Source organism: Sinohyriopsis cumingii, chromosome 15 (assembly GCF_028554795.1).
Source record: "Sinohyriopsis cumingii isolate HCF-2022 chromosome 15, ASM2855479v2, whole genome shotgun sequence".
Lineage (NCBI taxonomy): Eukaryota > Metazoa > Mollusca > Bivalvia > Unionida > Unionidae > Sinohyriopsis > Sinohyriopsis cumingii.
The window spans coordinates 91,640,766-91,654,453 of record NC_142975.1 but is presented as its reverse complement, the minus strand read 5'-3'; the positions used below and the strand labels follow the sequence as shown (position 1 = coordinate 91,654,453).

Below are 13,688 nucleotides of genomic sequence, written 5' to 3'. Positions count from 1 at the left end.
GGCAACAAATTCATCTGCATACAACAGTGCAAATAAATTAGCATATTGAAGGGTTAAACTTTTATTTTAGTCAGAAATGTGTGTCTTTAAATCCTTTAGAAAATAAAATAAGTGATGAAACACAACCTTGCCTAGCCTAGCCCGGCAGAGTAATATTTCTGTCAAGCCATATGGCGTTTTCACACAAGCTTTGACGTTTTCATTTTTTAATTTATGATCAAGCAAACTCCAGTCAAAACAGTCAAAGGCTTTTCACCATCGACCAAAAGAACAAAAATCCTATATCTCTGTTTCCTCGAATATTTATACATCAGTGTGCTTAAGGTAAATATATTATCTACAGTAAAATATCCACTTCTAAAACCAGCTTGCTCTTTACCTAAAATAAATTTTCTTTGATCCAGTTATCTAGTCTCTTATTTAAAATGGAGGTAAATATTTTGCTGAGGACATGTAAATGGCTAATCCCTCAATAATTTTCAGGCATATTTATATTCCTCTTTTGGTGAATGGATGTGATAACAGCCGAAGACCAACATTGTGGGCAGTATCCAAGACCAAATAATTTATTTAACATATATACTATGATATCGTAATATTTCCCGTTGAATAATAATAATAATAATAATGATAATAATAATAATAATAATAATAATAATAATAATAATAATAATAATAATAATAATAATAATAATGATAATAATAACTTAATATTAATTCAATATCTTCAGTTCATTGTTGTTAAGACTTGGACAATGTTATACTCCTTTACTTCCATTTGAAATATAGATTTACGAGTAAATATCGAGTGAATCACGTGGGTGAAAACTCTAGTGTTGTCACCAAATCGAGGAACCTATTTCCGTTTTTTCACTCAGAACAAACGCATTCTCTTTTTTATTTTATGCTCAAATGACTTGTCTAGATGAAGTGCATTAAGACTTTGAAAGTAACGGATTTCTTAAGTAATGTCAGCCGTTTGCCATTTATGTTTTGCAATGACTTGTGTACATTTCCACATTAAATCTGAGTAACATAATTCTTTCTTGATTTAAGATAACAAAAGTACACACTAAAAAGATATGGAATTGGAGATGTTAGTGGATCATCTTAATCACATATTGCCACTCGAATAGACTGATTAATGCATAGACATGAGATATTTCATTGCTTATTTTATGACCGTTAAATTAATATGAATTATCGAAATGTTTTCTTTTGGGAAAAACCGTTAATCAACGTACTAGAATCTAAATGATTGCACGATATATAATTATTATAATCCAAAGTAGGAAACATACACCAGTCGCAGTTAAAATATTGTTAGCGAACGACGGCCGTGCGAATAGTCATTGTGCAATTTAATACACGGCAGCCATACGAAATAGACCATATAGAACAATTTCCTTGTTATGGTGTGTTTTGCTGCAATACATCTGCCCCCAAACCTGCAATGGTATTGATGGATAAATGTTATGTTTAGCAGTTTATTTTATTCACAATATTTTTCACTCGTCAGTGATCGTTCACCGTGCAGATAGATTTTTCTATTGTGGATACATGGCGGTCGTGCGAATAGTCTTTCCAAAAGTTTCTACACGGCGGCTGTGCGACTAGACACTTCCATTCAACATAATGTTTAGGCACAGAAATACTCCATGGTATTTCCAGTGACATTTTCCAACCTCCATCAATCCCATCGACTCGAAAACTTTCAAACCCAGTGTCGTCAACGCTGTCATCAGTCAGTATTTGCCGAACGAAATCATCATCTGGAAGTAAGTCGTTAGAGTTTTCCAGGTAGTGAGTGTCTTGGCCAGTATTTGTAAAACTTCTTTGCAAAAGGCATGGTAAAACTACCACAATGCACATTCCATGGCCAACTGTACCAATCAAATTTAATTTCACAGCCATTAATGTCAAGCTGAAGTATCAAGTATGTAAATAACTGCTTACATAATAAACGGAACCTTTCCGACAGAGCTGAAATGGATGTCATATCCACTGGCAACGAACCTAACCAGATTGGGCATCTCGAAGTCAAGGGGATCGCTGGATGTGAGGTGGTGTCCATGTTCAGTGGAAGGTTCTCACTGTCACCTTAGCCAACACTTTTGTGGTTGCTTTCTGGCGATGCAGGTGTGGAGGAAGAATGTTGCTAAGTACTGGCAGCCATGTTAAAGGAATCACACGTAGTGTTCCGGAGATCATGAACATTGTTGTGTTGAGCTGGACATCAATTAACTTGGTGTGAGATGATCGAGCACAGACAGAAGCGCAATATTTGGCTGTCGAATAACAGAGGGTCAGTGCTGATGTGTTGAGTGTCTGAGCACTAGTGTCCCAGGTTGAACCAGCCAGTTTGCGGAGCAGGTTGTTTCGAGTACTACGTCTTGCTGCAGTTTTCTTTAGGAAGTTGTAGAATGTCAGTGATCTGTCCAGAGTCACACAAAGGTACATAGGTGTTGCATCATGTCTTTGTTGCGCTAGGCTGTAGATGCCATTTCTTGAAGAAGCCGATCATATCCTCCAGGTCCTTGTTCAGTAGCTCTACAAGCTCAGTAAATGAGTGACTTTGGGTCCCGAGAGCAAAGCCATCTGCACACATGAACTTGCATGACTGTGTTAAAGTAAGTCATTGATGTAGACATTGAAAAACATTGGCGAAAGAACAGACCCTTGTGGGAGTCCGTTAGTCTGACGCCTCCACGAGCTGCATCTCTCTCTGATATGCACTCTGAAACGTCTGTCGCAAAGGCACAGTTAGATAGTCTCAACTATCCAGCGTGTCAATACTCTGGAAATTTTTAACAACAGCCCTGCATGCCAAACTGTGTCATTTACTGCTGTTAGATCAAGGAAATCAACTCTGGTTTTAAGGTTTCTCTGAAAAATGTCTTCAACAAATGTAGTCAGGGCAAGGACTTGATCACAAGTGCTACTGACATGCCTGAAGCCTGCCTGCTCAACAGTTATGATATCCTCCAAGTCTGGACCAATTCTTTGGAGAATCAGGTGCTCCGGTACCTTAAAACAGACTGAAAGCAAGCAGATCGGACAATAACTCGCTGCATTGTGGGGATCTTTGCCAGCTTTGGGATAGCAATTCTCTTTGCCTGTCATCACAAAGTCAGCATGCTCTTTTCCCTAACAACCTGGGTGTAAAAAGCGGCGAGCCATTCCTTTGCCTCGGGTCAAGATGCTTTAAGAACTCGGGTAGGATGTTGTCATATCCTGCTGCTTTGCCTGATTTGATGCTGCAAAGCAATGTTTCAAGTTCTGTTCTCGTAAATGCCTCTGGAGTATTTTGGTCTAGTTCATCTGACTTCCAACGGCAGTATTGTTGTCATTCAGCTCCTACTTGACGTTGGTGTTGTTCTGCAGGGGTGCTTTTGCCACTTGTAATAAGTGGGTAGCTACAGCATTTGGTTTGACAACATGGTGAGGTTAAACTGGCGGTTGCTGAGCAGTGCCAAGTCTTTTTATCAAGCTCCACCATTAACGGATCATGTAGTTTCCTTTCAGCGAGTGCATCAGGCAGTATCCAGGGATTCGATCAGGTGATCTGCTATGTCTGGGTCTCCATATGCTTCATTTTCCTTGAAACGAGCCTGACATTCTTCATCCTAAACAGGGTGTATAGACTGGACGACGACCGCGAGGGACAGACTGAGTGGCTGTCTTGAATATGGGTCTTTATAAGTTTTGGTAGCATTGCGTGATTGGGATGCAGCGAGATGGTATAGTGAATATGCTACGCTCCAGTATGTCAGTGTACTTTGTCCAAGTTGCTTTGCAGAATTTCCAACGCCGCTGTGAAGAGCTGTGTATAACCGGCAGCTGATGTCCAATATAGATAAGTATTGGTCTGTGCTGACTGTGTGGGAAGTCGTCTAGAACAGTTTGATTTACTAGTTGAGGCTGGTCACCGATGGATCTGACCCAGCAGAGGTCCAGTGAGTAGTCCTTTTGCCATGTTGCAGAATGACAGGTCCCATGTTGCTTTGAGTCTTGGGTCAGAAGATTGTCATTGTTTATTGCCTACTCTACCAAGTGTTCCCCTTCTTCATCGGGGTCTGAGTATCCCCAGTCAGGGTGATGACTGTTGAAGTCGCCAATATAGACTGCTGGGTGTTCGAAAGTCGGAAGCATATTGTAATATCAGTGGGCACATGTTGCATAATGAAAGGTCCCATGTTGCATTGAGTCGTGGGTCAGAAGAATGTCATTGTTCATTGCCTGCTCTACCCAGTGTTTCCCGTCTTCGTTGGGGTGTGAGTAGCCCCACTCAGGGTGACGACTGTTGAAGTCGCCAGTATAGACAGCTGGGTGTTCGAAATTTGGAAGCATATTGTTATTCCAGTGGGAAGTGGGCGGTTTGTAGACATTAGCAGTCTTGTACCCTGCAACCTGGACCACATCGCAGAATCTGGTAGAGGAAACTGGATATGCATCAATAATGTCGCAGCATGCATACGTATCATGGCCGAATTTGAAGTCTGGCTGTGATGAAATAAGGTCAAATCATCCAATGGTGTGTATTATAATGCTGCCTGGTCTGCTACGTTAGTCTCCTGTTTGAATGTTGGATCCTTTGCTTCCCCAGCTTCGATCGGAGTCTCGGCAGAGTACTGATGCGGAGTGCGACGTGAACATGGATCCATGCTTCTCTGTATATACAATAACTGGTCAACATGCAAATCTTTTAATGATGACCATCATATGTAGTACATCAGTTCTACTGAAAACTATTAGAGCAATTAGTCACAAAAATCTGTTATGTACTTCATCCAGCTGAATCTTAAAAAAACCTATCAAAAACACCAAAAGGTGTGGGAGTATATATATTTATTGATATGTGAATCTTCAGATCATTATCACAATATCAAGCATTAATCGATCAATAAAAAACTGCAACACAAGCTGCATTCACAAGATTCTGTCTCACATTTCATTAAGATGCGGGACAAAAGGGCAGTAATTCAAACAAATAATGCAAGTCCACAGTGGCTTGTTAATATTCTCATCCTAGGATGATGGCCATAATATGTACTATGTTTCTTAGTGATGCCTCAGAAACTGTGACTGGATGCCTTCTCACAATTCTGCCATACACTGCATTCAAAGAAAAAACAAGATAGCCGGTCTGAAACAACAACAGTATTGCAAATGAATCATTAGATTCATGCCCTGTGTTTAATAGTCCTTTATATAGTCACTATTAGGGTATGATTGACTTTGGAAAATAATGGCCAATGGCTGTAAGTGACATTAAAGTTTTGGTCAGTTGTAGTGGTCTTGAATTAAATTTGTACAAAAAACATTATTTTCTTATTTGACTTCTCATGTACATGATCATCAAGCTGTATGCTTATTTATCATCATAAATGCAATCCGTTCACACAGACTGGTAACAGGAATTGCACTAGAATACAAGTTAATTTGTGAAACCCAGCTTCCTTCAAGGCAAAATGGCCTTGACATTGGACCTTTTAACCATCAACTTGAACATGCCTTTTTCATACCAGACGTGCAGATCATCCACAATGTGAATCTACATAGCTGAGAACTGAAATTTGTGTGCACATAAATATACTGTTTTCTTTTTTACATTGATGACATTTAACCATTTAACACAGGTACATGTACAAGTGATGTTCAAACTTTGGTTCTGATCTGTGGTGTAGAAATAATGTTATTGTATGGAAATAATATTTCCTGTTTTAGTCACAATGGCCTTGATCCACGATCTTGTGACCCCCAAAACTCAGTAGACATTCCATGAAGCGTGGTCCATGTGCATGATGTTGATTGGATGGATGATTTTAAATGGTACTTTCAGCAGTTTATTTTGCTAGATCATGCATAGGAAATGGGAGTTAAGTGCCTTACCAAAGGACACTCCAAGATGGATGACCTGAGCTGGCCTGGTTTGGCACTGAATTGGTGATGCTTGGAGTCAAAGATGTGACAGAATATAGAAGGCAGCTTAGGACAACTAAGAGATTTGCCAACATTTTGTTGTGAGTTTTGACTTCAAAAGAGGGAGGATTTTCAATGAGAATAGCAAAGTTTTCATTGTAACTCATATCTTCTATTTTTTTTGTATCCCTGCATGGACCCAAAGCTTGGGGCACTATGCAAATAATTTTTATCCATTTGTATCACGTTTTCTGCTGATTGAACTCTTCAGTAATCCATCCTTAATCAACTAATCAGTTTGTAATTGCCATAAATAAACAATACTAGAAATAATAGAAAAAATGTCAAAAATTTGTTTCAATAATAACTTTGCATACTCAGGAGATTTCATCGTGTGACAGGAGGAATGGGAAACATCCCTTGTCTTGGGAGGAAAACCGGGCCATCTGGGAGGCTCACATGTAAGTAGATTATGAGTCCTACACTCTACCAATGAACAACCAGGAGGCTCACATGTAAGTAGATTATGAGTCCTACACTCTACCAACTGAACAACCATGATTACCTGCATTTAGAACAAAGGTTATTGTATGAAAATCATTTTTTATCTTTAGTCAATGTGAATGTGACCTTTGACCTGTTGGCTTTACCCTCGATTTGCAGTTTCCTTATAACAAGTGCAAGCTATCCACAAAGTTTGGTCCAGGTATATCATGTATAACTGATATTATTGGGCAGAAGTAATTTTCCTTCTTTCAATCTAAGTGACCTTGACCTGTAATATTTTGACCCCATATTTAGCAGCCTCCTTAACCTAAGTGCAAGCTATCTAAAACTTTAGTCCAGTTATATAATGCATAATTTATGTTATTTACGCAGAAAGAATTTTTCTTGCCTCAGTCTGTGACACTGGTGTTTGACCTGGAAACTGATTGCTACAAACCTTGGTAACTGCAGATGGTGGAAACCTCAAATTATTGTACAGGAATAAGTTAGTAACATACTGATGGACAATATGATAACATAATACCTTTGGCAGGTATATTGTAATAGGACAGTAATTTGTCAATATGTGATGACCATAATATGTACAAGGTTTCATTGTGATCATTTAGAAAAAACTGTGAGCCTAGTTGCATTGACAAGATCATGTCATACACTCAAAGGGCTCCAAGTAATAAAGGGTGATAATTCTAACAAAATTGCGAGAGCAAAGTGATTTGTAGCTTTGTTCCAAACTTGACAGTGACTGATTAAAAAATGCATTCCATCGAACACTGCATTCAGCTGCCAGAAAAAGGGCAATAACTCTAACAATTTTTTTTAAAAGTAAAGTGATTTGTAGAGATGCACATCTTTAGGTGATGACCACAATATTGAACATAAAACATGTCGACTAGTTACATTTACAAGAATGTTTGACTTATTAAAGGACAGATTATTGGATGGACTGACCCGAAAAGATTTGGTGCAAAATATTAGCTGACATCAAGTATATCATTCAATACTGACAAAAAATAAAATATATTGAAAATTACACTTGATCTAAGCTCAATCTCTACATTACACTTAATATGGCTGTAGTTATTGCACAAAAATGAAATGAGTGGATGGACAAATGGATAAAGTGCGGAGACAACAAAACCAAATGACGACTCATCTGTTGTATCAAGCACAAAAACACAATACTCACACAAATGTTTAAATACAATTCACATGTATGATCAAATATCAACATAGATCTGGATAAAAAACACTGGATAAAAACAGACAAAATAAAAACAACATGACACCAATATAATTTTGCTGAACATTTATTCAACATGCAAAATTTTCTTCTAAATTTTACTCTACCAATATAATGCTGCTGTAAAAAAGGTATAGAAGATCTTTCTCTTGAATAAATAATGGAATACTCAGAACATTTTAAAATGCCACATTTCCTTTGTCATATGGTAGGAGACTAAACAGACTTGACCTGAAATTAACTGAAGTGTATGTGTCCATGTCAGCTATCAGACCTAGATAAAAACTACAAACTTGGTAAATCTCACTTATGTGAATTGCCATTTGACAAGGTATTTACAAGTCTTGTGAATTGCCATACAGCAATGGAATTACAAGTCATAAGGAATTGCCATATGACAATAATTACAATTCATGTGAATTACCATATGACAATGGAATTACAAGTCAATGAATTGCTATATGAAACTCTAAAAAAGCAAGCAAAAAGATGTCAGTTTCACTGACCTTGAACAGTTCCTTTAAATTTTAAATCCAAACAAAATATTACATAAAAGGATTCGCTTATATATATGTAGCCATAATTCATATTTCAATGAAATAACATACAAGCTGGAGAATAATTATATTTAAAAAAAGAGCAAAAAATAAAATACAATCTTATTTACTCTTATGTTCAGTAAAATTTCAAACTGACCAAAATATTTTAAAGTTTACTGAGTTGTTTGACTACCCATTCTGAAAACAATTCTTAATTAAATAAAAATGATAGGATTTAATGAAATGGGGGAACCAAGCTAAGCTAATTTAAATGAACCAGAAAAGTACACTGCATGCATTAGCTGAATTAATTACAACAACAACAATAAAAATAATAATAATATTAATATTAATAGTAAAGATAACAATAATAATAATAATAATAATAATAATAATAATAATAATAATAGTAAAGATAACAGCAGCAACAACAATAATAATAATATTAATAGTAAAGATAACAATAATAATAATAATAATAATAATAATAATAATAATAAGAAGAAGAAGAAGAAGAAGAAGAAGAAGAATTAAAAAATAATACCTGGTAGATAATAGTATTGTTTTTTGCTTTGGTGTTGGTACTGTTTTACTTGAAAGCCAAAAATGATAAAATATACTGGATCTATACACTTCTGAAATTTTAAAGTTTGATGGCAGTGAATATTACAAGTAAATTTTAAAGTTTGATGGCAGTGAATATTACAAGTAATCAGACCTCTGAAAGTTTCCTTTAATTTACAAAGCTAAAATTATTGAAATCAATATTTGCTATTTCAAAATTATTTAGCAACTGGATAAGAGATAATCAGTGACAGGATAATAGATAAGAGATAATCAAAAGTTATAAAAAAGACCTACTTTTTTGTGATACCATCGACACAGACGATAAGTGAGTCATGAAGGCCATTACTAGTACTTTTTACAAGGACTAATAGTCTTAGTGAAACAATTAACAATAAACTACAATAGGGAATAAATTTCCATTTGTTACATAAGTTAAAAGTTAAAAAGTTTGATAAAAGATGGATTATATTCACTTTTGATGCCAAAAAGTAGAGGAAAATAGGAACATTTTACTGGAAAGAAGTAATAAATATAAGACACACAATTGTCTAAAGTTTAGATTTATAGGAAAGAGATCTAGACAGAAAAAATGATATTATGTTATCAGCACTGGCCTTTAACCAGTGCTGGCACCAGTTTGGATAATTCTGACAGGGCCTCCTGGATTTATGTACAGGTCCCCCTGTGAAACATCATTCAGAAATAAACTTTTAAACAAGATTTGTATCATATTGAACTTAAAATTTTCTTTCATTGCTTTAAAATTAATTTCTCTATATTGACATATTTGTAAAAATTACTAACTCTCAGGGCCCTTGTAAGCACAGGGTCTTATTGGGCCAAATCGGTCCAATGGATCTAAGTCAGGCCCTGACTGTTATCTAATAAGCAGCTGAAAAATGTTGAGTTTAGATTCATGCTGAATAAATTGCATGCCGAGGCTTTTTCCCCAATACTTTACAAAGGAAATGTAGAGGAAATCTACCATAATACAGTAAACTCAGTCCTTTTTAAGTACTTCGTGCTACCACAGGACATCCAAGTTTATGCTGTGATTAGGGACCAACAAGGTGGAGCGACATATTTTATATCACAAGTCTTTGATACATGTGTCATCAAAACATTAAATGTCATGCCCAAAAATATTTTCTCTGACTTAAAAATGTAGCACCAGAGAATGTATTATATTTTAATTAGTGACAATAAGAAGTCAACACTGATGAAAACATCTCTTGAGCTTTTGGAATATCTGACTGTGCTATGAGGCTTTGTTAGATATGTTACACATACGTTGTAATTGGTCAAGCAGATGGATCTTATTTACAGGTACAAGGTCTAATTGGTCAAGCAGATGGATCTTATTTACAGGTACACATTCTAATTGGTCAAGCAGATGTACCTATTTACAGGTACAAGTTGTAACTGATCAAGCAGATGGATCTTATTTACAGGTACATGTTGTAACTGGTCAAGCAGAAGGATCTTATTTACAGGTACAAGTTGTAACTGGTCAGTCAGATGGATCTTATTTACAGGTAGAAGTTGTAACTGGTCAAACAGATGGATCTAATTTACAGGTACATGTTGTAATTGGTCAAGCAGATGGATCTTATTTACAGGTACAAGTTGTAACTGGTCAAGCAGATGGATCTTATTTACAGGTACAAGTTGTAATTGGTCAAGCAGATGGATCTTATTTACAGGTGCAAGTTGTAATTGGTGAAGCAGATGGATCCTATGTATAGGTACAAGTTGTAACTGGTCAAGCAGATGCATCTTATTTACAGATACAAGTTGTAACTGATCAAGCAGATGGATCTATTTACAGGTACAAGTTGTAACTGATCAAGCAGATGGATCTATTTACAGGTACAAGTTGTAACTGATCAAACAGATGGATCTTATTTACAGGTACAAGTTGTAACTGGTCAAGCAGATGGATCTTATTTATAAGTACAAGTCGTAACTGGTCAAGCAGATGGATCTTATTTATAGGTACAAGTCATAACTGGTCAAGCAGATGGATCTTATTTATAGGTACAAGTTGTAAATGGTCAAGAAGATTTATCTTATTTACAGGTATAAGTCATAACTGGTCAAGCAGATGGATCTTATTTATAGATACAAGTTGTAAATGGTCAAGCAGATTTATCTTATTTACAGGTACAAGTTGTAACTGGTCAAGCAGATGGATCTTTTTACAGGTAAAAGTTGGAACTGGTCAAGCAAGTGGAACCTTTTGAGACACATGTATCTATAAAGTTTACCAAAAATCTAACATCAAACAGGTAATCTTGCAATGCATCAAGTTAACAGCTAATTAACCTCCACTTTATAGCCATCTAATATAACTGCCAATCAGTCTGTTGTATGTATTCATCTGCCAATCACCACGCTGGCTAATCAGACTAATAATAATAATTATAATGATAATAATAATAATAACAATAACAACAATAATAACAATAATATCTCTTGTTTATCCAGGGTAACATAATTAGCTAACATTTAGTGTATGTCTTAATGATGAAATGAAAATAAATATCCTGCTAAGTTATGTCTAATTAGTAAAAAAATCTACAAGGTTGACATCTACTGTATTAAAAACATAAATATAACACAAGTTAATAAAAATTATACAAGGTGAACATACTGTTATCATACAGATGAATTACAGCTACCACTTGCAAATATTATGTAGTCATCAAATCAGGTTTGCAGATTCAAGTGTTTGTATTGGCATACTTTCTCCGGGCTAAAATTTTAATGCTTGTTTAATATCATGCTGAAACCTTTTGAAGAAAACTCTGTCAGCATAAGCGAATGATTTCTTAAAATACTCTAGATAGAAATGATTGTTTTCACGCCACCCTAAACATTATTATTACTGTTAGTCATATTCCAATAATAATCAACATCTCCTGAGCAGACTCATGGATCTCTTGAGTCAGGCATGAAACTTTGTAGCTGCCAAGTGGTTACACATAGCAGCCACTGAATCTTTAAACACAGTAGAGTAGCCACTGAATAGTTAAACAAGGTAGTCACTGAGTGGGAAACCGTAGTAGTCACTGGGTGTGAGAACTTAGTTGCCAGTGAAAAGGAAAACTTAAATGCAACTGAGTGGGAAAACATAGTAGCCTGTGAGAGAGAAAACTTAAATCACTGAGTGGGAAAACTTGATAGTCACTGAGTGGTTAAATTTAGTAACTAATGGGTGTGAAAACATAGTTGCCAGTGAGAGGGAAAACTTAATCACTGAGTGTGAAAACTTACTTGCCACTGAGTGTGAAAACTTAATTGCCAGTGAAAGGGAAAACTTAGTCACTGACTGGGAAAACTTATTTGCCACTGAGTGGCAAAACTTGGCAGCTGTAGAATGGTCCAACTTAGTTGTTATTGAGTGGCTAAAGTTAATAGTCACTGACAGGTTTAATGAAATAATGTGATTTCACAATTTTTTTTGAGGTATACCAACTTTCAATTCTTTTTGTGGTTGATACAAAATTCAAATCTGAACGTAAATATAATCATTCCATGGAAACAACAAAATCCTTTTCTAAATCCAAACTTTAAGTATCAACAAAAATACCATGAATGTTGCAACCCATGAAAATTAATTCAAGATATTTTCTTTGTAATATAATTTGAATAATCACTCATATAATTATCATTTGTTTAATTGTACACTGATGAAGGTACATACAAGTTGACAAATCCGGTCTAGTCAGATAAAAGACAACAGATTATACAACTATCCATCCATCAATACCTGCTGCAGTCAGTGTGCCATGGTGCAGTCCTGTGCCTACACTTGCAAACACCTCGCAACACTATAATCTGAAATAGATAAATGTACGCATAAAACAAATATCTTAGAACTGAAATGAAATAGGTAATACTTACTCTGTCACTGGAACAGTGAAGGGGGATACAATTTGTGAATGTACTGCTTACAAAGCAAGGCGTAAAAAAACCTAAAATTTGCAAAAAGAGCACAGATAACAATCAGTTATGTCAATGATCAAGGGCAGTAACTCTTGATCAATACAAAAAGTTAGCAAGCATGCCAAAACTGTTTTAAACTGAGGACAAAGGCAAATTTTGCTGAGCAATATTACAGAAGTGTACCACATAGATCATCCAAGGAAACAGAGGATAGTATTGTGTATGTGGGCTGTGATGTAGGAGACAGAGTGGCAGTGTGTTCTTTATAGTTATTGAATCTTCTAGTCTGATGAGGAAATAATTAAGCTTGGATCGTTTTACTGTGAGTCCTGCAAAAGGAAAGCAATGCAGTAGTAATCAGTGATTTAATACTTCTACCATAACTTGTAATTCATGCCAGAGTATGTGGGTAACATTTTCATTTTGGACCTAAAAGACATCATAAGAAGACATTTAGTGAATACCCCATATTGATAGTATCATCCATTTAGATGGAGAAGTCATAACAAGCTGTGAGTTCAAGGTCCCCATGAACGAAAGGTAAAGGTGGGCTGACAACAATGTCTTAATTTAGAGAGTTATTTATATGCAAATGATTTTGTTGATAATATTTGGAGCAAGAGAATCCATCTGAGGCTGAAAAAACAGCTAGCTGGCAGCCCTGGGATAATGGGAACAAGAAAGGTCTTCCTCATCCCTCCTTGGAAAATGGGGAGGATTTAAAAAACGTTCTTCCTTGGTTTTACCATCCACCTTGTCTGGAAAATGACAGGCATGACATAGCTTTGAATTGAAGCTGCTTTTGAGACTGATGGGGCTACACCTACTTGAACAACTTGACAGTACCAAAGTGGTAGGGGTGAGTGTGCTTCTTGGCCTGTTGTGATGGGTGATGAGTGGCTGTGAGAAACCAATGCTGCTGGTCTCAAGTCCTCCGAAGACTGTCCCTTTGTCAAGAGATGCAG

At 36.1% G+C, this 13,688-nt stretch overlaps 1 protein-coding gene across 1 annotated transcript in view; it reads right to left on the bottom strand.

Moving 5' to 3' along the window:
* Positions 1-6,406: 6,406 nt before the first annotated feature.
* LOC149782296 (dnaJ homolog subfamily C member 16-like) overlaps positions 6,407-13,688 on the bottom strand; it is a 67,569-nt gene continuing 60,287 nt past the window's right edge. Inside the window, exon 13 of the mRNA XM_089933684.1 lies at positions 6,407-12,615. The gene's annotated coding sequence lies outside the window, so the exon portion shown is untranslated. The remainder of the gene's footprint in view (positions 12,616-13,688) is intronic.